Raw genomic sequence first — 24,871 nt, forward strand, 5'->3', positions numbered from 1 at the left:
TGAATAAAAGCGAGGGATTGCATTTTGCTAAAACAAGGAAGTGCAAGACTTGTACAATTAATGGTAGGACCTTGGGTTGTATTGCAAAACAGTGAGAAGTTCAGCTACATAGTTCTTTGAAAGTTGCATCACTGGTAGACATGGCGGTTAAGAAGTCATTTAGCACCATTCCCTTCACTGTTTCACCATTGAGGATAGGAGATGGGACATCATGTTGAGGTTGTGCAGGATGTTGGTGAGGACACTTTCCAGGTACGGAGAGCATTTCTGGTGGCTCTGTAACAGGAAGAATTCTATTAAGAGGGTTCGATAAAGATCTACCAGGATGTTCCCAGGACTGGAGGGTTTGAGCTATAAGGAGAGGCTGGGACTTTTTTCATTGGAGCACAGGAGGATGAGGTATGACCTTATTGAGATTTATAAAATCATGAGGAGTGGAGGTAAGGTGAACAGCAAAGAGGGAGCTCAAAACTAGGGGCATTTTTTTCAAGATGAGAGGAGAGAGATTTAAAAGGAACCTGAGGGGCAATGTTTTGACAGAGGGTGGTTTGCATGTGGAATGAACTTGCTGAGGAAGTGGTAGATGTAGGGGCAGTTACAACGTTTAAATGATATTTGGATGGGTACATGAATAGAAAGGTTGAAGAGGGATGAAAGCAAATTACTGCAGATGCTGGAATCTGAAATCAAAAGAGAAAATGCTGGAAAATCTCAGCAGGTCTGGCAGCATCTGTAAGGAGAGAAAAGAACTGACGTTTCGAGTCTAACTGACCCTTTGTCAAAGGTTTAAGAGGGATATGGGTCAATTGCAGGCAAGTGGGACTAGTTTAGTTTGGGAATCCTGGTCGGCATGGATGAGTTGGATGAAGGGTCTGTTTTTGTGCTATATGTCTCTGAACCAAAGAAGTGATCTTATTGAAACCAATAGAATTCTGAAAGGGGCTTGACAGGATAGATGCAGATAAAATGCTCCATTGTGGAAGGAGTCATAGAATCCCGACAATGTGGAAGCAGGCCATTCAGCCCATCTATTCCACACTGGCCCTCCGAAAAGCATCCCACCCATACCCATCCCGTTACTCCATATTTCCCATGGCCAGTCCACCCTAACTGGCACATCCCTGGACACTATGGGCAATATAGTACAACCAATCCACCCTAACCTACACCCTTATCTATAAATTACCTTCTCGAGAATGTAATTTAAATGCAGAACTTTTCTAAGAAAAATGTCAGTCTGACAACATTGGGACTCAGACAGAATTCACACCTATTGTCTCGAAAAGGGATATTTCTGCTTATAAATAGGGCAACGTCTCCTCGAAATGTAGATTCATTTAGATATGACTGCGTCACTTTACATATTAAGATATTCCTTTTAATGTGCACGCATCCGTTTGAAATATAATCTTGTCCATTTAAATCTCTTTATTTGCAGAAATAGCCCGTTAAAATGTCCATGCCTTTTAAAATGCAGATTTCCCCCTTTAGATATGACGCCGTTCCGTTAGATGTCGGAATATCTGTTTAAATTGAGCCGTGAGCTTTCCCAATGTAGACAGGGCTCCTGGAAACGTGGCAGTGTCCCCCCTGCAGCTGCAGAGCGAGACAGGAGAGTTTGTTTTTGTGAATGAGCAGTTGTAGCGCGAGGTGGCTGTTGCTTGGTGACGGTGAGGCTCCCCCGGCCCCGCCCATCCCCCCGTGCAGACGTCACGCGGGGGCGGAGGCGGTTGGGAGGAGAAGTCGCTCGAGCGGGGAAGCGGCGGGAGGGCGGCCGTTAGGAAAATGGCGCCGTGCGGCCCGGGGCAGACACCCGTCAGTGGGCACCGCCGCCTTCCTGGCACAGCTGCTGTGTCACGGCCACACCGGCCGGCTGTACAGCAGGCAGGAGCCGGTGAGCATTCTGGAGGCGGATGGGGTTAAGGGCCTGCTTGGGAACTCGTCGGCCGCCTGGGTGGTGGAGTTCTACTGGTCGTGGGGCGGCCCCTGTGTCAACTATGGGGCCACCTGGAAGGTACTGGGCCCGGGAGGTGAAAGGTGAGGCAGGTTGTGGGGGGACGGAGGGGAAGGAATGTGGGGCCTGTCCTGTCATAGTGACATTTTACACTCACTTTCCATCTGCTTTTACTGGCGCTTGTGCTGTTTACCCTCACTGTTACTTGTGCAATTCCTTAGACTAGTGTGTAAATACTAGTGAAGGAGATTATGCACCAGCATATGTTCCTCAGTCATTGAAGGGGCAGGACCTGTGGAGAATGGTTAGTAAAGCATGTGGTGTGCTAAGCCTGGTTAACATGGATATAGTTTGTTATTTGTCAAATTATACTTTGTATTATTTAGAGTCGTCAGAGTTGTACAGCACGGAAACAGACACCTTTGGTCCAACCCCTCCATGCCGACCAGATATCCTAAATTAATCTCGTCCCATTAGCCAGCACTTGGCTCATATCCCTCTCAACCCATCCCATTTATATACCCATCCAGATGCCTCTTAAGTGCTGTAATTGTACCAGCCACCACCACTTCCTCTGGCAGCTCATTCCATACACACACCACCCCACCCTCTGCATGGAAAAGTTGCCCCTTATGTATACCTTTTATATATTTCCGCGCTCACCCTAAACCTATGCCCTCTCGTTCTGAACTTCACCTCGACACTGGGGAAAAGTCAAAAACGTTGAGCAGCCAGACAAGATGGAAAAGCAATAAAATGTTGTGCCGTATGGGGAAAACAATTATGGCTCTACCCTTTTTTTTTCTCCTATTGGCATTTGACACTTAAAATCTGTCAATAATACCAGCAGCGCCACTGAGCATATTGTGTGCGTTCCTGTGTTAACAAGCACGGCCATGTTCACCGGTGTCACCAAAACATTGCACATGTTCCTCACTGTCGGCAGAAAGGTGTGAGACCTTCTTTTGATTGACCAAGAGTACGACACACTCATTTCTCATCCCCTTTTCCATTTATTTTCCATTGTGATGTTCAATTGTTGACTTGCTGCAACTGAAAGGAAAGGGAGTGAATCCAGGGAGGGGACAGACTTGGGAAAAGTTGAGCCAGGTCTGTGACTTAATTGGCAAAATAGACATGCAGGAGGCTGGAAGAACGTAGCAAGCCAGGCAGCATCAGGAGGCCAAGTCAATGTTTTGGGTGTCACCCTTGTTGAGGACTGGGGATGGGTGTAGGGAGAGCTGCAGAACGATGTGCTGGGGGCAGGGTGGTGAATTGGGGATAGGCGGGGACAGGGAGAGGGTACAACCTGGTAGGTCAGTGGTAGGAAGGAATCTGGTTGGTGGCGGCAGGGAGGGGCTAGGAAGGAATTCAAGGGGTGGCGAGGGAGGTTATTTGAAATTGGTGAACTCCATGTTGAGTCCACCAGGCTGTCGGCTGCCCAGGTGGAAGATGTGTTGTTCCTCCAATTTGCGGTTTGGTTCGTTGTGGCAATGGAGGAGGCCAAAGATGGTCATATCAGAAATGGAGTGGGAAGGGGAATTAAAATGGGTGGCTACTGGGAGATCTGGTCAGCCTCTGCGGACTGGTCCCCAAGTTTATGCTCAGTTTCCCCAGTGTAGAGAAGACCACAATTGGCAAACACGTGGCCAATGTGAAGTTAGAGCTTTTGCTGTGTTAAAAAAAAGCAGAAAGGAGGTGCATTGTTTAAATGTTGATATACTGTTTTGGGATATGGAGAAAGTGAGGACAGCAGTTGCTGGAGATCAGAGTCGAACCGTGTGGTGCTGGAAAAGCACAGCAGATCAAACAGCATTCCAGGAGCAGGAGAATTGACATTTTGGGCATGAACCCTTTATCAGGAATGACGTGTGGATGTACAAAGGGGCCTCGGCATCCTTTAGGAGAAAGTGAGGACTGCAGATGCTGGAGATCAGAGCTGAAAATGTGTTGCTGGAAAAGCGCAGCAGGTCAGGCAGCATCCAAGGAGCAGGAGAATCGATGTTTCGGGCATGAGTTTCCTGAAGAAGGGCTCATGCCCGAAACGTCGATTCTCCTACTCCTTGGATGCTGCCTGACCTGCTGCGCTTTTCCAGCAACACATTTTCAGGCCTCAGCGTCCTTCCTCACCAGACAATGCCAGTTGTCAGGTGCAGCGAGCAATGAGTAGTGCAAGTGGTACATTAGCAAGAGGAATTGAGTTCAGAAGTGGGGATTTCTTCCTGCAGTTAAGGGGTCATTGAATATATTCAAGGCTGAGTTCATGTGATTTTTGAACAACAAAGAAGTGGATGTGTATGGGGGGGGAAAGTGAGAAAATGTCTGGACATTCATTCCACACACAAACCACTCTCTTTTTTAAAAAAAATTCTGCCCCTCCAGTCTTTTTAAAATCTTTCTCCTCTCACCTTCAAAATTTGCTGCCTAATCTTAAAACCCCCACCCAAGGGCAATGACACCTGCGATTCACCTCCTCTATCCCCCTCATGATTTTATACAACCTCTGCAAGGTTACCTCTCAACCTCCTGTGCTCCAGTGAGAAAAGTCACAGTCTATCTACCAAGATGTAGGTAGATTAATTCCCAGTTATGATGTGTTCAATGCTGGTGCAGGCTCGAAAGACCAAATGGTCTACTCCTGCTCCCAATTCTGACACTCTGTGCCCAGGACAGCAAAAGACCATCAGACATAGGTGCAGAAATTAGGCCGTTCAGCCCATCAGGTCTGTTCATACCACATAATTGTGGCTGATAAGTTTCTCAATCCCATTCTTTCACTTTCTCACTGTAACCCTCGATCCCCTTGATACTCAAGAACCTATCTATCTCATGTTGTAAATATCCTCAGTGACCTGGCCTCCACAGCTGTCTACGGCAATGAATTCCATAGGTTCATCACTGTCTGGCTGAAGACGTTTCTCCTTCTCTCTTTCTAAAACATCTTCCCTTTATCTAAGGCTGTGCCCTCTGCTCCTTGTCTCTCCTACCAATGGAAGCATCTTCCCAACGTCCACTCTGTCCCGGCTGGTCAATATTTTGACCCTTCAGAGTGAGGTACAGCAGGGATTCGGTTCACAAAGTGAAAACAGAGGGGGCCTATAAGTTAGAATTTTTGGGGTGGGCAACAGGCTGAGGAGTGTCAGATAGAGTTTAATTCAGAGAAATGAGGTATTGCATTTTGGTTGAGCAATCCAGGCAGGACTGACAGTTAAGGGGAGTGTTGCTAAACAAAGAGATCTTTGAGTTGCAGGTCAATAGACGAGTGAAGAAGGCGTTTGGTATGATTTCCTTTATTGGTCAGAGCATTGAATAAAGGAGTTGTGAGGTCATATTGTGGCTGTACATTGGTTAGGGCATTTTTGGAAACTACGTTAAGTTTTGCTCCCCCTGATATAGGAAAGAACTTATGAAACTTTGAAAGGGGTCGTGAGAATGTTTGTAAGGAAAACTTGTCCTTAAGCATTTAGACTAAAATGTAATGTTGAATTATAGAACACATTTGCTCCACACTAGAAAATAGACAGGCAGGGAGGATAAGGCATTTAAGAACATTTGTCTTAACATCAGTGAATTTGTATAAACAGGATATTGGGTGATCACATTCACGGCTGTTCCTTTGTGAAATGAATAAGTGTTTGATTCTGACCTCGAAATGAAACTCTGTATCAATTACTTCTCTCCCGAATTATTGCCTTTCACTGTTATCTGTCTAGTTCAGAACATGCAGTGCTTTTGTAAAAAAAAATTCATATAAAGAAAGCGTGTTTGTCACAGCACCGCCTTTGCAAAAAAACTTGTGTATAAAGATAGTATACAGAGTAGCCCGCCAGGGCTCTTGGAAGAAGAGTGATTGCTACTCTTCTGGGTTAATAGAATCCAGTTAGCTTGTCTTATAGGTATCAGTGTTATGTTGTAACGGTGATGGTATTAATGAAGGGGATAATTTAAAATTAAACTAAACTGTCTGTAAGAGTTTTATTTTTATTCCAGACTTCCAAAGAGTACGATCTCCGGGATGAACCCAGATAGGCTGACAGGTCTGAGTCCACAAGGGACTCCCTGGGCTGTCTCAATTTGGCACTGCGAGCAGGGTTCCAACAAGGGCTACATTTGAGTGAAACTGGAAAAGAGGAGTTCCATCGAAGGGTTGGACTCCAGACCAATGGGCCCATAAGGTAAAATTGTACCTTGATTACTCTCTGTCTACATCTGCGTGGTGTTTCCCCCATTTCACTCTCTCGGTACCCTGACGGAACCCTAAATGAGATCATTTAAATAGGACTAAAAACAGAAACTGTCAGGATTTTACAATGTTGAGAATGTTTTGCAGAAATCATTAGTCTTGTTGTTCATTGTCGGGTTGTTGATTAGTGAAAGTTTTAAGTCGAGATTATCTTCTCTGTTGTATCTGTTCAACTTGGCTTGTCTTGCTTTGCTGTTTGTTGTTTGTTAGTTATTGTTTTGTTCTGTTGGGTGTTCTTCATTTATGAAATATAGAGGGTGGCTGCTGCTTTTGTCATGTAGAAAAGAAAAATGCTGGCCAGTGATAGAATTCTTGCATACTTGGTTAAGCAACTATGTGCCACATCCAGGATTTATGAGACATCTGGAATGTGAGTGCCTAATTTCTCTTAAAATGTTCATGTGTATGTACGAGAGAGCGCGCGTGTGAGACAGACAGAGACTCAGCACTGATTCCCTGCAGCTTGCAGAAAGTTTAATCCTGTGAGATTTGGTTTGGATGCACATTTGCTTGTTGATGAATGAATGTTTGCTTTTGTATTTTGTGGGGTTGGAGCCCTTGTTGATCAGTAGTTTTATGAAGATTTAAAGTAGGTCGGATAACTGAGTGTGCCCCTAGATAAGATGGAAGACAAATGTCCCCTAACAGAAATAACAAGTCTGTATTATTAATTATGAGAAACAATTAAGGAGAATATCAGCTGCAGCTGCTCAACAGAATAAGGATTGGTCTCTAGAAGGCGCACATGATTTAACTCTATTCACTAAAATTGAACAAGGGATTTGGAAAAAAAGAAACGGAAGTAAGCAGAAAGAAGTCTAATCAGAGTGGGAAAGGGGAGCTCGGGGAAAAAATGGGAAAAATCCATGCAATCATCATGGAGACAAAACTGTATTAAAAGGGGAGTTAGTCCATTAACTGAGGAAGGATGTGAACTAAATTGGACAGAACTAAAACATAAATGTGAAGCACATGATTTAGAAGTAGAATTGGAATAGGCAAGGGAGAAAATTACAAAAACGCGAAGATTCAGAATCTACGTTGAAACGTCAAGGGCACCAAAGAAAAAGGAAACTGGTGAATAAACAACAGACTGCAATTGCAGCTGCGCAGGACGAAGCTGACAAGGACTGTTCCTTATACCCCACCCTCCCCTCTTCCAAAGACCCATTACGAAAGAATTCTGATCCGTTTGTAGATGGTGGGTGGGATACTGATTCGGAGGAGGAAATATTTTATGCCTCTAATTCTGTCAGCTGACCACCTCCGGTTCCCTGCCTGAACCCTCCCCCCTTACTCTGATGACGAACGTGCCAAGGCTCATGACCTCCCCCCAGCTGTTCTGCCGAATAAGAATTCGGCTTACCACAAACCCGGTGCCTACTGTACTAGGAGTCAATTAAAATTAAAACCTGGAAGGAACACTGAACAGACTCCTTTTGATTTCCACTGCCCCTAAACTAATAAGTCCCGAAGACACCGATGATTTGCAATCAAAGTCTCAGGACCTTAATATCAGACCTTGCACTCACCCTGATGTGGGAGGGCCAAAAAGAAATTTCCCGAATAGAAGAGGTTCCTAACCCACAGGCTCTGAATCCAGGACAAGCCCAATTTATGGATCTTTACCAACCATGGAAACCTCATGACTCTCAAGCATTATCAATAAGGCTGTAGATTATGGAAGGAATCCTGAGGGATCTGTTAATTACATTAATAGGACTAAGACCATTTATAATGCTGCCTCCCAAGACCTAATTCACCTCAGAATGCAGCTTTTTGCCTGAAAAATGGGCGAGTTCTGAGAAATTTTACAAGGTAATAATCATACCCAGCTTGTAGTCCGGCACCCGGTGGAAACTATCAGATTGGATTATTACCTGTCTCCATCAAGCAGTGCATCATGTAGTTGATGTGGGTAAAGTCTTAACATGTAAACCCAGCTCGGGCGAAGAGGCTGAGGAGTTCCTTACCCATTTTAAGGAATGCTATGGCGCTTCTTCTGGTGACACTAACTACCACAAGGATGATCATCCCAATTTAATGCCCTATGTATGACTCTCTTACCTGATCAGGTACAGAAAGCTATTAAAACACACAATATCCACTGGCAAGATGCTGAGGTTGCACAATTCAGCCGAGAGGTTTGTTATTTCTGAGAACTAAAGGATCCCAAGAGTAAGGCTACCATCGGCACGGTCAAGACAGAACTTGCCCAAACTACAGTGGCTAACCTTAAACGCAGGATTCAAAGAAGACCTTTCCGTCTGCAAGGTCAGTCAAGCTAGCAAATGAAACCCTCATACTATCGTCCAGTATGGCACTTCAGTAGAAATGGTACTGTGTATTCACAACATCCCAATGGACCTTGCGGTCCTCCTATGTATCCTTCCCCAACAGTCCATGATGCCCCTATACATCCCCTCATTACTCTTCCCTGCCTCCCCTACCCCCAAGAGTCCCCCAACAACTACACCTTTGTTTCAATTGCAGTGAACTAGGACATTAGTCCAAGAACTGCCCTTTCCATAGCAGTCCCTGGTTCATCACCGCAGTAAAAACAACAGACAATCTCCTAGTCTCCCTCCCCAGTGACCTCAGCAGGTTGCCCCTTTTACTGCACAAAACCCTTTTCAAAACTGACTCCCGGATATAGGGCAGCTTCCTGCTTTGAATTTTCCCATACTTACCGCTAGCCCAGAGGATGGACCTATGCTAATTCTTAACCATAATGGCCACGATATTGAATTTATGTTTGACACAGGAGCCACTGTTTCATCACTTCCCGTCCATCTTGCTAATGCTTTTGATTTTCAAAACTCGGACGATGATGAAATCCTGCAATGTTTTGATGGTTCCTCTAATAAACATGCATACGCTGTCCATCTGACAGTGGTGTGGAAAAATTGTGCCACGCTCCCTTTTTGCTTTGTTGTTACTAATGGATTATGTATCCCTCTACTTGCTAGAGATCTCCTCTGTCCTCTAAATAGTAAGCTATTGAATGTCATGATGATGGTATCCTGATTCAGGATCCACCTCATTTTGTTCAATGCATCAAAACCAAAGCCTCCTCGATGGTGGTCATTTGATTTGGATCCTTATGCTTTCGATCCTATTTTACATAACGTCCCTCACCCCCACATTACTTTAGCTTATGACTCATCCGGGAATGATCTCAGGTTTGAACACACACTATAATCCCTGACTGGGCACTACTCGGCACGCTTGGGTGATTGGTGAGATCAGATCACTAGCTGGTGGCGTTCTTTTCATGTCAGTTCCTCTTCATAGCTGGAAAACTGGCCCTCTCTTTTTCCCCTGTGTCACCACTCTCTTGAACCCAGAACACAAAGCCTAAGAAGTAGGTTTTGACACCAAACTTGCCGTGAAATTCAGCTGCTCACTCAAGGATCAATCCTATTTTATGCACAGCCTTAGTCGATTCATGGCAGTCTTCATCATCATCATGCCCACCCTCACCCGCAGGACGCAGTATACCCTGGAGTCTGGGTGGACTCTAAAACACAAGTGGGCCTTGCTAAGGTCCCACCCATCATTGTTCTGATCAAACCTAATTCTGTCTTCCTGTCTATACCTCAATACCCCCTGAAACCAGAAGGTGAAGCTGTCATTCAACCTGTCATTGCTTCATTTCTACCGCAAGGCCTTCTAGTCCCATGCCATTCTTCTGTCAATACACCTATCTTTCCGATCCCTACACCGGGATGTCCTGAATGTCGTTCACGACCTTCGTGAAGGAAATAAAATCATTGAGGCTCATAATCCTCCAGTTGCTAATCCTGCTACTATCCTCAGCCAAGTTCCAGTTGATGCCAAGCTCTTCACTATCGTTGACCTCCAACATGCATTCTTTTGTCTTCCTTTGCATCCAGATAGCCCAATACATTTTTGCCTCCTTTTAAGGGTCACCAATATATGTGGACTTGCCTACCTCAAGGGTTTATTCAGTCGCCAACACTCTTTTCAGAGACTCTTCACGCCCAGCTTGAATTATTTGAATTTCCTGGCGATGCTACCCTAGTTCAATACATCGATGACCTCCTCGCTAGCCCTGACAAAGTGTCCAATCACACTGACTCCACTACCTTTCTCAACCATCCACATCAATGTGGCTATATTGTATCCCCAAGCAAAGTTAAGACTAATCAGAAAGAAGTTAAGTTCCTAGGTACACTCATTTCTGAATTCGATTGGTGCTTGACACCTGAACGTATTGATCCTATTCTTTGTATTGCCCCTCTAACCACTCCTAAACATACGGTAGTTTCTCGACCTCATCAATTATTGCCGACAATGGATTCCTAATTGTGCCCTTCTGTTTTAAAAAATTCTCAAGGTCAAGGACCAGGCTCGCAGGAAAGTAGTCTGACACAGAACAAACAGCCAAGAGGCGAGTCTGCTAGAATATAAGTGTTTTATTCCCCGCAGTGTCACCACAACCAGTCTCGTACTTACAACGGGTCTGGTTTATACTCACTCTACACGTTACCCGAACTGGGAGCCGTCAGTTCTCGTCGAGCGGTTGCCAACAACCCACGCTCGGCGGTTAAACGTAACCCCGGAGCAGACTCTACCGAACTGGAGACTTCTCCAGCTGATATACTCTTTTCCAGATATAAACATTCATGTGAACAGCAGAGCAAGGCTAAAAAACACATTCCATTCTGGTTACATACAGATAAGAAGATTCACACGGGAAGGTGTATAACAAGATTCACACGGGACTAAGCGACACCTTCCATTTTCGGTTAGAGCAGAGCAAGGCTAAAAAACACATTCCATTCTGGTTATTCACACGGGAAGGTGTATAACAAGATTCACACGGGACCAAGCGACACCTTCCATTTTCGGTTAGATTCACACATGTATTGGGACACAATTTTAACCCTTTCACCACACCTTCTGACCCAAACATTATCTCCCCTGTCCTCGTCTAATGAGCTTTAACGGTATGAACTCACCCCATAACAACTACAAGTCTTTATGGAGCTTAAAACTACCCTCTCTTCAGCACCCACGCTAGGCCAACGTTTGTATGACTGCCACTTTCATCTTTATGTTGGCATCCTTGATACCTGTGCTTCAGCTGTTCTCACCCAGCAACATGGCTCCTCTTGGCGCCCTATTGCCTATTTTTCTACTAAGCTTGACCCCATTGCTCAAGGTATGCCTTCCTGCACCCAGATTCTCTCTGCCATCCATACTATGGTAGTGGCTGCCTCTAATATAACATTACATCAAAATGTAGAAGTCTGTACCTCACATTCTGCAGTATCCTTGCTGATTTCTAAACATACTCAACACCTCGTTAAGGTTCGTCTCAGTCGCTGTGAGATTTCATTACTTCTGAATCCGTTTCTCTCCTTTCAATGCTGCTCTAACATTAATCCCCTACATTCCTGCAGGAAGAACTGCTTGAACTGCCTGATCCTCCCCATGATTGTGTTCTCATACATGAACTTGTTACTAAACCATGTCCTGATCTTTCGGACAACACAGATGTGATCAACAAAACTGGTCAAGATGCAGGGAAGATACCTGCCCAACTGTCGTCTGATTCATATGGATGGAAGTTTACTTGCTGGCTATGATCGCTGTGTGGATGGATTGTACTAATAGTCCTTGGTCTCATCCTTATGCGTGAAATGGACTGTACATTATTTTTCACCTAAGCCAAAGAAGAGTCTGCTTATTTGACCCTTGTCTACCCCTCTACCTCCATGCCTGAACTTCCATGCTGAAATCCAGTATCTTTCAGACTCTGCTCCTCTGGACGATGACCCGACAGAGGAGGCACTTGACTTATTTGAAAATACAAATTGACTGAATGGACTAATTATTGTTATAAGTAAAGTAGTTGTCATGAAATAACAAAAGAAGGGAATAAGAAAGTCTATAGCATAAAACTTGTTTTTAAACATTTAAACTAAAATATAACATTGAATTATAGAGCACAGTTGCTGCACACTAGAAAATAGACAGGCAGGGAGGCTTGGTAAAAGGGGAGAACTCAAGGTATGCAGAAGATAACCAAGTGATAACAGGATACCCTGATGCAATTAAGTACATTTGCCTTAACAGTGAATCTGTGTAAATAGGACACAGAGTGATAACATTCATGGCTGTTCCCTTGTGAAATTAATGACAGCGTTTGATTCTGACCCCGAAACGAAACTTGGTACTGTCAAAAGCCTTGTAATTGACAGTCAGGTCCTGTGAATTATAATAGATTCCTATTACCCTTTGCAAGCTAGGCAAACAGAGGGAAAACATCTTTGCTGTTAAAAGTCCCTGACTTGAGAGTTCAAAAGGACAAGAGAGAGAAACCATTGTAGCACTGGGGCTCCCGAAGCCATTAAAAAAAACCTGCTTTGGATTGAACATAATTGTATTTTTGAGTTTATGATGGTATTGAGTAGCCATTACCGGTTATTAAATATGAACTCTGTAAAAGATAACATTGACGAAGCTTTAACTTACTTGCAGTTCTTGCAGACCACTCTACAGACCTTTCAGACTACCCCACTGTCAATTCCAACTAATCAGATTTTATGACTTATTTGAATCACAACCCTGAAAAGAGAACATGTTTAATTCGAAGACTAATGAATCAGTTTAAATGCAACCATTTGGTAACATCTCAGCCTCAGGTACAGTATGATTCAGTGCCTAAAAAGCAGGAGTTTACTCCTAGCTTAGAAATTATTCTCAGCCTAACATTGAAGAGATTCAGGCACAATGTGTCAGGAAGCCATTTTATGGTCAAAGGTTTGCCCTCCTGCTAAGAAGCCGTTTTGGAAAATAGTTGTATCTGACTTGTGACCTGTGCAAGGTTAGGAACTCTCCAATTAGCTCAGACTGGTACCTCTTTATGATAGGAGTTAATCTCGCTAGCAGGCACCTAACTCGGCTGGATATGTTTTTCTCACCCTACAGGCTTAGGGCCTGTAGGAGTGATTAGTCAAGCGTACAGGGACCTGTCAATTAACTTTTCTTCCTTACGAATTTAGAACATGCAATGTTTTTGTAAACCTTTGTGTAAAGGAAACCACTTTGTAGCAGTATATCAAAGTAACCTGCCAGGGCACTTGAAGAGTTGGTCCCCTACTCTTCTCGGTTACTAGAACCTAGCTAGTTTAGCTTATCGGTATCAGTGAAGCTATTGCTAAATAAAGGGGTTAACTAAAATTAAACTAAACTGCCTGTAAGAGGATTTTTTTTATTCCAGACTCTCAAAGAGTACGAACTCCGGGACGAATCGTGAGAGGCTGCAGGTCTACGAGGGATTCCCTGGGCCGTCTCAAATCCCTACTTTGACACTCCAACTCATCCATGTTGACAAGTTAGCCTAAACAGTCTAGTCCCATTTGCTAGCACTCGGCCCATATCCCTCTAAACCCTTCCATCCAGATTCCATTCAAATGTTGTAATTATACCAGCTTTCATGACTTCCTCAAGCAGCTAATTTCCATACCCACATCACCCTTTGCGTGAAAAGGTTGTCCCTTAAGTCCCTTTTATTTATTTGCCCTCTCACCCTAAATATATGCCATCAAGTTCTAGACTCCTCCCAACTCAGGGAAAAGACCTTGTCTGTTTATCCTATCAATGTCCCTCATGATTTTATAAACCTCTATAAGGTCGCCTCTCAGCCTCCGACGCTCTAGGAAAAACAGCACCAATCTATTCAGTTTCTCCCAATAGCTCAACGTCCTTCTAAATCTTTTCTGAACCCTTTCAAGTTTCACAACAAACTTCTGACAGGAAGGAGACCAGAACTGCACACAATATTCCAAAAGTGGTCTAACCAATGCCCTGTACAGCTGCAACATCACCTCCCAACTTCAAAACTTGATACTCTGACCAATAAAGGAAAGCATTCCAAACGCCACCTTCGTTATCCTATCTGCCTTTGACTCCACTTTCAAGGAGCTATGAATCTGCACTTCAAGGTCTCTTTGTTCAGCAACACTCCCTTGGATCTTACCATTAAGTGTATAAGTCCTCCTCTGATATGCTTTTCCAAAATGCAGTGCCGCATATGTATCTAAATTAAACTCCACCCTGTTATCCTCTGAGCTAAGCATCTTCACTGTCCACTACACCTCTAATTTTGGTGTCATCTGCAAACTTAGTAACTATAACTCGTATATTGACATCCACAGCATTTATATAAATGATGAAAAGTAGTGGACCCAGCACCCATCCTTGTGGTATACTACTGATCATAGGCCTCTATCTTCCTACCTGTGAGCTGGTTCTGTATGCAAATGGCTAGTTCTCCCTGTATTCCATGATATCTAACCTTGCGAACCTGTCTCCCTTGGGGAATCTTGTCAAACGCCATACTAAAGTCTATATAGTACCCTGGCATGTAGTCCGTCAGGCCCAGGGGACTTGTCTGCCCTCAATCCTAATAGTTTGCTGTGTACCTTTTCCCTCTCAACGTGGATTGTTTAAGTTCTATCCTTTCTATCACCTCTGACTTGCCCATTCCAATAGGAATGGTACTATTGTCCTCCAGCTTGAAAAACTGAGGAAAAGTATTGACTTAGCATCTCTGACATTTCAGTGTTCCTCCTATTAACTCAGTAGTTTCATTTTCCAAGGGACCATAGCGACTCTGTTCCCTTCAGCATGCCAACAGAAGCTTTTGCTATTCTTTTTGATATTTTTCGCTAGGTTTCTTTCGTAATTTATCTTCATTTTTTTTTAGTATCCCTTCGTTTTATGTTTGCAAGTTTTCCAATGTTTCAGCCTTCGAGGTCTGGAATAACATTTCGGAAAAGACTGAAAATGTTTAAAACAACGTTAAAACTTAAAGACAAACCCACCTTTCAGGTGGCTGGCGAGGGGAGCAGGGAACACATTGGCCCCGCCCCCATTGTCTCCGATTGGTTGGATGCCTCGTCGAACCGCGCCCACGACACGTGGGGTGACGTCACGGTCTGGCCACACAGCCCCTTGTGAGTTGGCGCATGTGCAGTGTAGGTCATGTAGCGAGACAAAGGCAGTGTTACTGAGTGGGAGAGGAATGGCGCCGGTGGCTTAAGGAACAAGAACAGGACCCGCTGGGAAAACTGAGCAGCCCTGGCTGCATGTGTCAAGAGAATCCGAGGAAACGTCACGGGTCCAGTGATCCTCCTTCAGAACAGAAACAGGTTTCGGAAACATCCCGGAGAGGTCGCCAGGCCTGAGCGCCCGGGGAGAGGGGACAGTGAGTACCTCCCTCGACACTGTCCTATCCCCCACTAGTCCAGGAACTCCCCACATACGTTCGAGACACCACCCACCTGCACCAAGACTTCCGTTTCCCCAGCCCCCAACGCCTCATCTTCACCATGGATACCCAATCCCTCTACACCTCCATCCGCCATGACCAGGGCCTCCAAGCCCTCCGTTTCTGCCTCTCCCGACGTCCCCAACAGTACCCTTCCACCGACACTCTCATTCATCTGGCTGAACTGGTCCTCACCTTTAACAATTTCTCCTTCGAATCCTCCCACTTCCTCCAGACCAAAGGGACAGCCATGGGCACCCGTATGGGAGAAAGTGAGGTCTGCAGATGCTGGAGATCAAAGTTGAAACTTTATTGCTGGAACAGCACAGCAGGTCAGGCAGCATCCAGGGAACAGGAGATTCGACGTTTCGGGCACAGGCCCTTCTTCAGGAATGAGCAGAGAGTGTTCAGCAGGAGAAGATAAAAGGTAGGGAGGAGGGACTTGGAGGAGGGGAGTTGGAAATGTGATAGGTGGAAAGAGGTCAAGGTGAGGGTGATAGGTCGGAGTAGGATGGAGGCGGAGAGGTCAAGAAGAAGACTGCAGGTCAGGAAGGCGGTGCCGGGCTGGAAGGATCCGGCTGAGACAAGGTGGGGGGAGGGGGGATGAAGAAACTGGTGAAGTCCAAGTTCATCCCCTGCGGTTGGAGGGTTCCCAGTCGGAAGATAAGACTCTCCCCCTCCGACCGTCGGGTTGTTGTGGTTTGGCGGTGGATGAGTCCAATGACCTGCATATCCTCGGTGGAGTGGGAGGGGGAGTTGAAATGCTGTGCCACAGGTTGGTTGGGTTGGTTCGTCCGGGTGGCCCAGAGGTGCTCTCTGAATCGCTCCGCAAGTAGGCGGCCTGTCTCCCCAATATAGAGGAGGCCACACCGGCTGCAGCGGATGCAGTAGATGATGTGGGTGGAGGTGCAGGTGAATCTGTGACGGATATGGAAGTTTCCCTTGGGGCCTTGGAGAGAAGTGAGGGGGGAGGTGTGGGCGCAAGTGTTGCACCTCCTGCGGTTGCAAGGGAAGGTGCCGGGAGTGGTGGTTGGGTCGGTGGGGCCCCAGCTATGCCTGTCTCTTTGTTGGCTACGTAGAACAGTCCATCTTCCATAATTAAACTGGCACCACTCCCCACCTCTTTCTCCGCTACATTCATGACTGCATTGGCGCCATCTCGTGCTCCCGTGAGGAGGTTGAGCAAACTTCACTGCCACATTCCACCCTGACCTTAAATTTACCTGGACCATCTGACACCTCCCTCTCCATCTCCATTAATAACGACCGACTTGATACCAGCATTTTATAAATCGACTCCCACAGCTACCTGGATTACACCTCTTCCCACCCTACCTCCTGCAAAAATGCCACCCTGTATTCCCAATTCCTTCGCCTCCGACGTATTTGCTCCGAGGAGGACCAGTTCCACCCCAGAACACACTAGATGGCCTCCTTCTTAAGATACCGCAATTTCCCTTCCCACGTGGTTAAAGATGCCCTCCAACGCATCTTGTCCACATCCCGCACCTCTGCCCTCAGACCCTGCCCCTCCAACCATATCAAGGACAGAACGCCCCTGGTACTCACCTTCCACCCTACCAACCTTCGCATAAACCAAATCATCCGCCAACATTTCCGCCACCTCCAAACAGACCCCACCACCAGGGATCTATTTCCCTCCCCATACCTTTCCACCTTCCGCAAAGACTGTTCCCTCTGTGACTACCTGGTCAGGTCCATGCCCCCCCTACAACCCACCCTCCCATCCTGGCACCTTCCCCTGCCACCGCAGGAATTGCAAAACCTGTGCACACACCTCCCATCCAAAGCCCTAAAGGAGCCTTCCACACCCATCAAAGTTTTACTTGCACATCCACCAATATTATTTATTGTATTCGTTGCTCCAGATGTGGTCTCCTGTACATTGGGGAGACTGGACGTCTCCTAGCAGAGCGCTTTAGGGAACACCTCTGGGACACCCGCACCAGTGGGCGGCACGGTGGCACAGTGGTTAGCACTGCTGCCTCATAGCGCCAGAGACCCGGGTTAAATTCCCGCCTTAGGCGACTGACTGTGTGGAGTTTGCACATTCTCCCCGTGTCTGCGTGGGTTTCCTCCGGGTGCTCCGGTTTCCTCCCACAGTCCTAAAGATGTGCAGGGTCAGGTGAATTGGCCATACTAAATTGCCTGTAGTGTTAGGTAAGGGGTAGATGTAGGGGTATGGGTGGGTTGCGCTTCGGCGGGGCGGTGTGGACTTGTTGGGCCGAAGGGCCTGTTTCCACACTGTAAGTAATCTAATCTAATCTCATCAATCAACCACACCGCCCTGTGGCCCAACATTTCAACTCCCACTCGCACTCTGCCGAAGACATGGAGGTCCTGGGCCTCCTTCACCACCAGACACCTGAAGGAAGAACGCCTCATCTTCCGCCTCGGAACACTTCAACCCCAGGGCATCAATGTGGACTTCAACAATTTCCTCATTTCCCCTTCCTCCACCTCACCCCACTTCCAAACTTCCAGCTCAGCACTGTCCCCATGACTTGTCCTACCTGCCTATCTTCTTTTCCACCTATCCACTCCACCACCCCCTCCCCCCATAGCTATCACCTTCTTCCCACCCCCACTCACCTATTGTACTCTGTTACTTTCTCCCCACCCCAACCCTTCAGGATCTCTGCCTGTATTCCTGATGAAGGGCTTTTGCCCGAAATGTTGATTTTACTGCTCTTCTGCTGCCTGAACTGCTGTGCTTTTCCAGCACCACTCTAATCTAGACTCTGGTTTCCAGCATCTGCAGTCATTGCTTTTATCGAGAGGAGACAGGTGAGACAGGGGAGGATTGGAAACCCCGGGAGGAGGGAGACTGGGGAGTTTCTAAACTCCTAGGGGAGGTCTGAGGCCGTGAATAAAAGCTCCACAGGCCCAGTGTTTTACTTTGTTTGGGGAAGGACCTCTGGGGGCAACCAGTCGCCATATTCGTGAGGGTAAGACGCATGTTGTCTTGGTTGAAACTTTATTGCTGGAACAGCACAGCAGGTCAGGCAGCATCCAGGGAACAGGAGATTCGACGTTTCGGGCACAGGCCCTTCTTCAGGAATGTTCCCTGGATGCTGCCTGACCTGCTGTGCTGTTCCAGCAATAAAGTTTCAACTTTGATCTCCAGCATCTGCAGACCTCACTTTCTCCTCGCATGTTGTCTTGGGGCGGGGAGCGTGAGCATCCATCTTGGTGAGGGCACCATCAACTGTCATTTCTGCGAGAGAATTCCAACTTTGTGGCAGCCTTTGTGTCAACCAGAATTTTCTCATTCTGGATGTAAGTTTGCTCGCTGAGCTGGAAGGTCATTTTCAGATGTTTCATCACCATACTGGGTAACATCATCAGTGAGTCGAGTTAAGCGCTGGTATTATGTCCTGCTTTCTATTTATGTCTTTTGGTTTTAGGATGGTGATATCATTTCCGTTCTTTTTCTCAGAGCATGGTAGATGGGGTCCAAATCAATAGATTTCCAGTTGGAATGACATGTTCCAAGGAATTCTTGTGTGTGTTTCTGGTTGGCTTATTGGATGGTAGCTTGTCATAGGATGGATGTATGGTCCCAGTCAACATGGTGTCCTCCTTTGTCTGTATGTAAAGATACTAGTGATAGTGGATCATGTGTTTTTGTGGATCAACAGTTTTTGTGGCTCGTTGATGTTCATATATCCTGGTGGCTAGTTTTATACCTGTTTGTCAGATGTAGTGTTTGTTACAGTCATAGAATCCCTATGTGTGGGAATATGCCCTTCGGCCCAACAGCTCCATACCGACCCTGTAGAGAGTATGCCAGCCAAGCCCATTCCTCTACAATTACCCCTGACTTATGTACCACTATGGGCAATTTTAGCATGTCCAATTCACCTAGCCTGCGTATCTTTGGATTGTGGGAGGAAACCGGAGCACCCGGAGGGAACCAACACAGACACTGGGAGATTGTGCACACTCCACACAGACAGTCACCCCAGGATGGGATTGAACCCGGGTCCCTGGTGCTGTGAGGCAGCAGTGCTAACCACTTATATTTCAACAGTCTTTCAACTTTAAACACATTCATCACAGTCTTCCCAGAGGATTAGACTGTTCTCTCTCATTAGAGATGGCTGGTGGTGGTTTATCTTGAGGGTCACCACACCTCAGCCGAGGGGAAAGGCCGAGAAGGAGATCCTCACATTTCTCCAGCTTGGGTGATACATAATGTGAAGCACCTTGGTATACTTTTGTTGAAGTGTGACCATCAGTATTAGCTGCTGCTATTGCTGTCATTTATTGGCAAGACTGATGTCAAGTGAAACAATTTCAGGAAGAAATTGGCAGCTGGCAGAGCTCCCCCACCCAATGCCAAAAAGGTGAATGCTTTTGTTGGTGAAAGAAAATTGGCAAAGAAAAAAAAGTTAAAGTATCATGTACCTTTAGAAAGAGTGGAAGGGTTGATTTTTCAAAATAAATGAAAACAACATTTATGAAATGGAGCAACAAACTAAATTAACAACGCAGGTTTCTTTTCACATAACTGCACTACTGCAAATGTCTGTATTATGGGAAAATGTTATGCACTAAAATCTGTTCTTATTTTGTAAAGAGTCAGGTCAATAGGTTTAATTTTGTCAACAGTGATCAATAAGATCTTGATTTATACAGCATCTATGTGAGATACACTGGGAGTTAATATTTGATCGAGTAAGTCCACTGACCACCACAAGAACAAAGATTTTCCCTGTCTGAACTGTCAGAAAAGATGTGCTTTCTTCACAAATTTTGACTTCTTGGTGTGTTTGTATGTCTTGCAATATTTGATTTTAAAATATGTAATTTACAGTGAAAATGAATTGTTTGTGCTTTTTAATGTTAAGTTTCAGGTACGCTGATAAGAAACGGTGTATGCATTTAGGCCGTCTAAAAATAGAATGCTTTTCATACTCAAAGTTGCTGTGCAAACAAAACACAATTTGGGAGGTGATGGTTGTTCCCTATCTCAAAGCCAATATAAATAATACCTGTGGTGTCAACACATGCAACCACTGCCTTTCACTCTTTTTTTTTGAAAATCATTGGGAATTTAACACACCACACTACTGCAGCAAAATCTGAGCACGTTACATCGGGCTTCCCATCAGGATGCTGTAACAAACCTCAACCTAATTTGGGATGTTGGGGAAAGTGAAAAATAAATGAATCACTGGTATATACCCTGTGGTTAAAGAGCGCTACAACAGTATTGTACGGACATGTCAGCTGTCTTGGTGAGACCTAACTTTACTCTGCGACACCTTGATTGGTTGTCGCTGACTGCATGTAAAACGAAACATTATGGAGTGAAGACATTTTTACGACTGAAACTGTTTTATTTGGCCTTCAGCAGTCACACCTACACTTTTACCATATATTTTGCTGCTTATTTTGATTTAACTTGATGATATGTAACCTCAGTTGCTAAACAACCCTCAGTGGAGCCTCCAGCGTTATTTGAGATCCAACACAAAAGCCAACTTCTTCCGAATACAAAATGTTGCAGACTACAAAGAAAAATCATACAAAAGCATTTATCAACACCCAGATCGATTTACCGCAAGAAATAGCAGTATTGGTCATTCTGCTCCACCATTCAGTGAGATCATGTCTGATCTGATAACCCTCAATTCCATTTTCCTGCCTTTTCCCCAAAACCCTTGATTCCCCACTGATCTTCCATTGACACCTTCAATTTTTCAGAAGCTTAACTTATATAGGACTTTGAATACTGAGACACTTGGACACACAGTACCAACATCAATCCTTGTTAATTGTCCTTGCTTCTGTGCCACAGAAAATTGTTTTCTGGATCCTTGTTTGAGTCTACAAACTGCTCAATAAGCTCAAACAACCCTCCTCTGTTCTTCTAATGAGCCAATATCTCTGATCGCTCCACTTCAATGAAACTGAAAAAGCTTGCTATCAGTTTTGGTTGCAGCCAATAGGGCCAGGATTAAAGATGATTCTCATTTTCCTAAATACTTGGAATAGATTCAATTGATTTTAAACAAACAAGATCTGACACATGTTTGGGTTCGTTTGAGAAGTTTAGCAGAATTGTTTTTCTCAGATGGGACAATGAAACTTCTTTAGATTGTTTCCACTATTGGAGGTCTACCTCCAGTTCTTAGCACATTATAATGATCTTCTGAACTAGTTTTATTTCATTATATCCATCCCTTTAAACAAACCAATTCTTCCCATAAGTAAATTCATCCATCTCCAGCACATTTCTAGGTGATATTTTTCCTTAAATTCCATTAAAATGTCCTATCACTTTCCTTAAATCTATGCCCCCTAATTGCTGAAGCCGTCCACCAAGGGGAAAAGTTTCTTCCTATCTCGACCCTAAGTGTCTTATCTGTACAAACAGGTTCTCACCCAGCCTTCTGTGCTCTAAGGAAAATACCCTCAGCCGATCTAATCACTCTCATAGCTGAGACCCACCAACATGCACCACCCTGGGTTAGTATTCCCTTCTGCACCCTTTCTAGTGCCATGACATCCTTCTAATAATGTGACGACCAGATCCACTACTCCAGCTGTGGCCCAACGAATGTCTTGTACAGTTCCATCATGATCTCCTGGCTCTCATGTTCAATGCCTTAACTATTAAGGGCAAGTATTTCATATGCCGCCTTAACCATTTCATCCACATGTCCTGTTGCCTTCAAGAATCTATGAACACATATACCTTTCTCTGATCTTCAGTATATTCTAAATTCTTGTGATTCATCATGTACTCCCTTGCCTGTTGATCCTCCTGAAATGTATCATCTCAATCTTTTCAGGATTGAACTCCATCTGTCATTGTTCTGCCTATCTGACCAACCCATCTTTATTGTCCTGTAGTCTAAAACGTTCCTCCTTGCCATATATTAGTGTGAGTTCTGAATTTCTTTTGGGCCTGATTTATTTAGGTTGCTATGTGTTTATTTTGTGGGATATTTTAAGAAGATTGGGAGGACACTTGGATCCAGTATCTCTTTATACCCAAAGAAGAAACTCAAACCAGATTTTTTTTTATCCAGTGTTTTCCCTGGTAACATTTTCGCAATGACTTCAATTCCCGCAACACCCTTAGCTTAACTTAAACTATGTTCAAATCACGACATCACTGAATGGAGATCATAACTTCTTGTACTATTAAATCTGTCTCAAGCAATGCTGCAAATTAGGTAACCTTGCATTATTATTTTATAACTGTGCTCAAAACCTTTTCTAAAAAGTGACCGGATGAAGACTGAAGTTGACTGAACTGCTTTCTTCATTTTATAATATTGCCAAAAAAGTACATGTTCGAACATATGCAATCTTTCTCTTTCTCTAAAATAGGTAATGAGGTGAAAGGGAATAATGGACAAAGCAATGAAAACAATGCTGACTCTAATTCAGCAAGTATGTTCTTTTCAATAAGTTTAATTCAATATTTACATTAATTACAGTTATGTGAGTGACACAAATAACAATACTTTAAGGCTGTTAATTAAGTTTAGAAATTCAATCACACTCTGTGTAGATGGCTTAAAATCATTATATCAAAAGCTTAAAGCGATTGCATAAAACACAAAACCTCAGTTATGTTTATTATTTCCCAAAATGGGTTATCAAGTAAAAGGGAAGAATTATTGGAGATTTGATGACAGCGGGCAAAATGGCAACTCTAATTTCGCAAGTATGCAAGGTTTAAGCTTAAAATGCATGACAGGTTTATTTATCCAAGAAATAAGCACCTTTACTCTCTCTAATATTAGCTCCAATTATCAATATTTGATATGAATTTAGAAGATCTAGCTTGAGAAATCTACAACATATTGCCACACGCTTGCCATAAATACGACAGTAAAAGTAGTGAAAATTAAGTCAGATCTTTGTGGTTACTGATCCAGAAGATACAGAAGCAGAATCAGTCCATTCGACTTGTTGAGTCTGCTCCACCATTCGATCATGGCCAATGTTTCTCAACCCCATTCTCCTGCCTCCTCCCTGTAACCCTTGATTTCTTTACTAATCAAGAGCCTATCTTTATCTGTTTTAAAAGCACTCAGTTACTTTCCTCATTTCAGTGGCAATGAGTTCCACAGAGTCACCTCTTTCTGACTGAAAAAAATCTTCCTTATCTCATCCCAGCATTTCTTGCCACGGAGAACTATGGGGGCAGAGTCCATGTCTATACTTCCTTGCATGGTAATTTGTAAATAACATTTGTTTTTTCAGCTTCATTAGCTGCTGCTTAAGTGTGTTGGTAGATTTGTGGGCTACCATGATGCAGAGAGGTTTGAGTTGTCTGGACATCATTTCACAGATGTCTTTGATGTAAGGTAATGTGGCTAGGGTTTCTGCGCGTGTGTCTGCTTGTTTGAGTTTGTTGTTGAGAAATCAGCGGACAGGGTTTATTAGGTACCGTTCTTCTTGAATATGCTGTATAAGTATTTATCTTCTGCTCTTCGTAGTTTCTGGGTGGTGCAGTGTGTAGTGGCTCGTTGAAATAGTGTCCTGATGCAGATTTGTTTGGGATGATTTGCTTCTGCATTAGGTACTTGGGTCTGTGTATGTTGTTTTCCTGTAGATGTTAGTCTGAAGTTCCCTATTGACTGTTCGCTCTACTGACATCTAGGAATGGCACTTTGTTGTTCTCTTTTGTGAATTTTATGCCAGTAAGGATATTGTTGATGGTGTTGTAGGTTTCCTCTAATTTGTTTCATTTTGTGATGACAGGTGTCATCTCTGTGGCGGACCCAAAATTTGGGTTGGAGCGTTGGGAGGGCTGTTTGTTCGAGTCTCTGCATTATTGCTTCTGCTAGGAACCTTGATATTGGTGGTCTCATGGGTGTTCTGTTGATTTGTTTGTAGGTCTTGTTATTGAATGTGAAGTGGGTGATAAGATATGGGTCCACAAGCTTGACAATGTTATCTTTGCTGATGACGTTGGTGCTGTTTGGTGTTTGTGTCTTTGGTGGTTCTTGTAGTGCAGTCAGTGTTTCTTTGGCCACGTTGATGTTAATGGATGTGAACGGGGCTGTTATGTAAAAGGACAGCATTATTTCATCCTCCTCTATCTTGGTGTCTTTGGTGTTCAGGAATTCTTGGGTGGAGTGAATGGAGTGGCATGAATCTTCTACTCAGTGGTTTAGTCTTCACTGGAGGTCTTTGACTAGTCTGTATATTGGTGTTCCAAGTAGTGAGACTATGGCCTGAGGTGGGCTTCTGGTTTGAAGAGGAGGAGAACAACAACAAAGTGCCATTCCTAGATGTCACAGTAGAGCGAACAGTCAATGGGGAACTTCACACTAGCGTCTACAAGAAACAATACACACGGACCAAATACCTAACTACA

At 44.5% G+C, this 24,871-nt stretch overlaps 1 protein-coding gene across 2 annotated transcripts in view; it reads left to right on the forward strand.

Annotated features, from left to right (window-relative positions):
• The first annotated feature begins 1,778 nt into the window (after positions 1-1,778).
• The window catches only part of LOC148144900 (uncharacterized), a 492,750-nt gene continuing 469,657 nt past the window's right edge, over positions 1,779-24,871 (forward strand). Inside the window, exons 1-3 of one of the 2 annotated variants that reach the window (XM_087975159.1) lie at positions 1,779-2,037; positions 5,945-6,129; positions 22,870-22,932. The gene's annotated coding sequence lies outside the window, so the exon portion shown is untranslated. The remainder of the gene's footprint in view (positions 2,038-5,944; positions 6,130-22,869; positions 22,933-24,871) is intronic. The other variant, XR_015751670.1, reaches the window with a different exon arrangement.

The sequence above is a fragment of the Chiloscyllium plagiosum genome, unplaced genomic scaffold (genome assembly GCF_037043375.1).
Source record: "Chiloscyllium plagiosum isolate Xiang-an unplaced genomic scaffold, Cpla_swu_hap1 HiC_scaffold_27, whole genome shotgun sequence".
NCBI lineage: Eukaryota > Metazoa > Chordata > Chondrichthyes > Orectolobiformes > Hemiscylliidae > Chiloscyllium > Chiloscyllium plagiosum.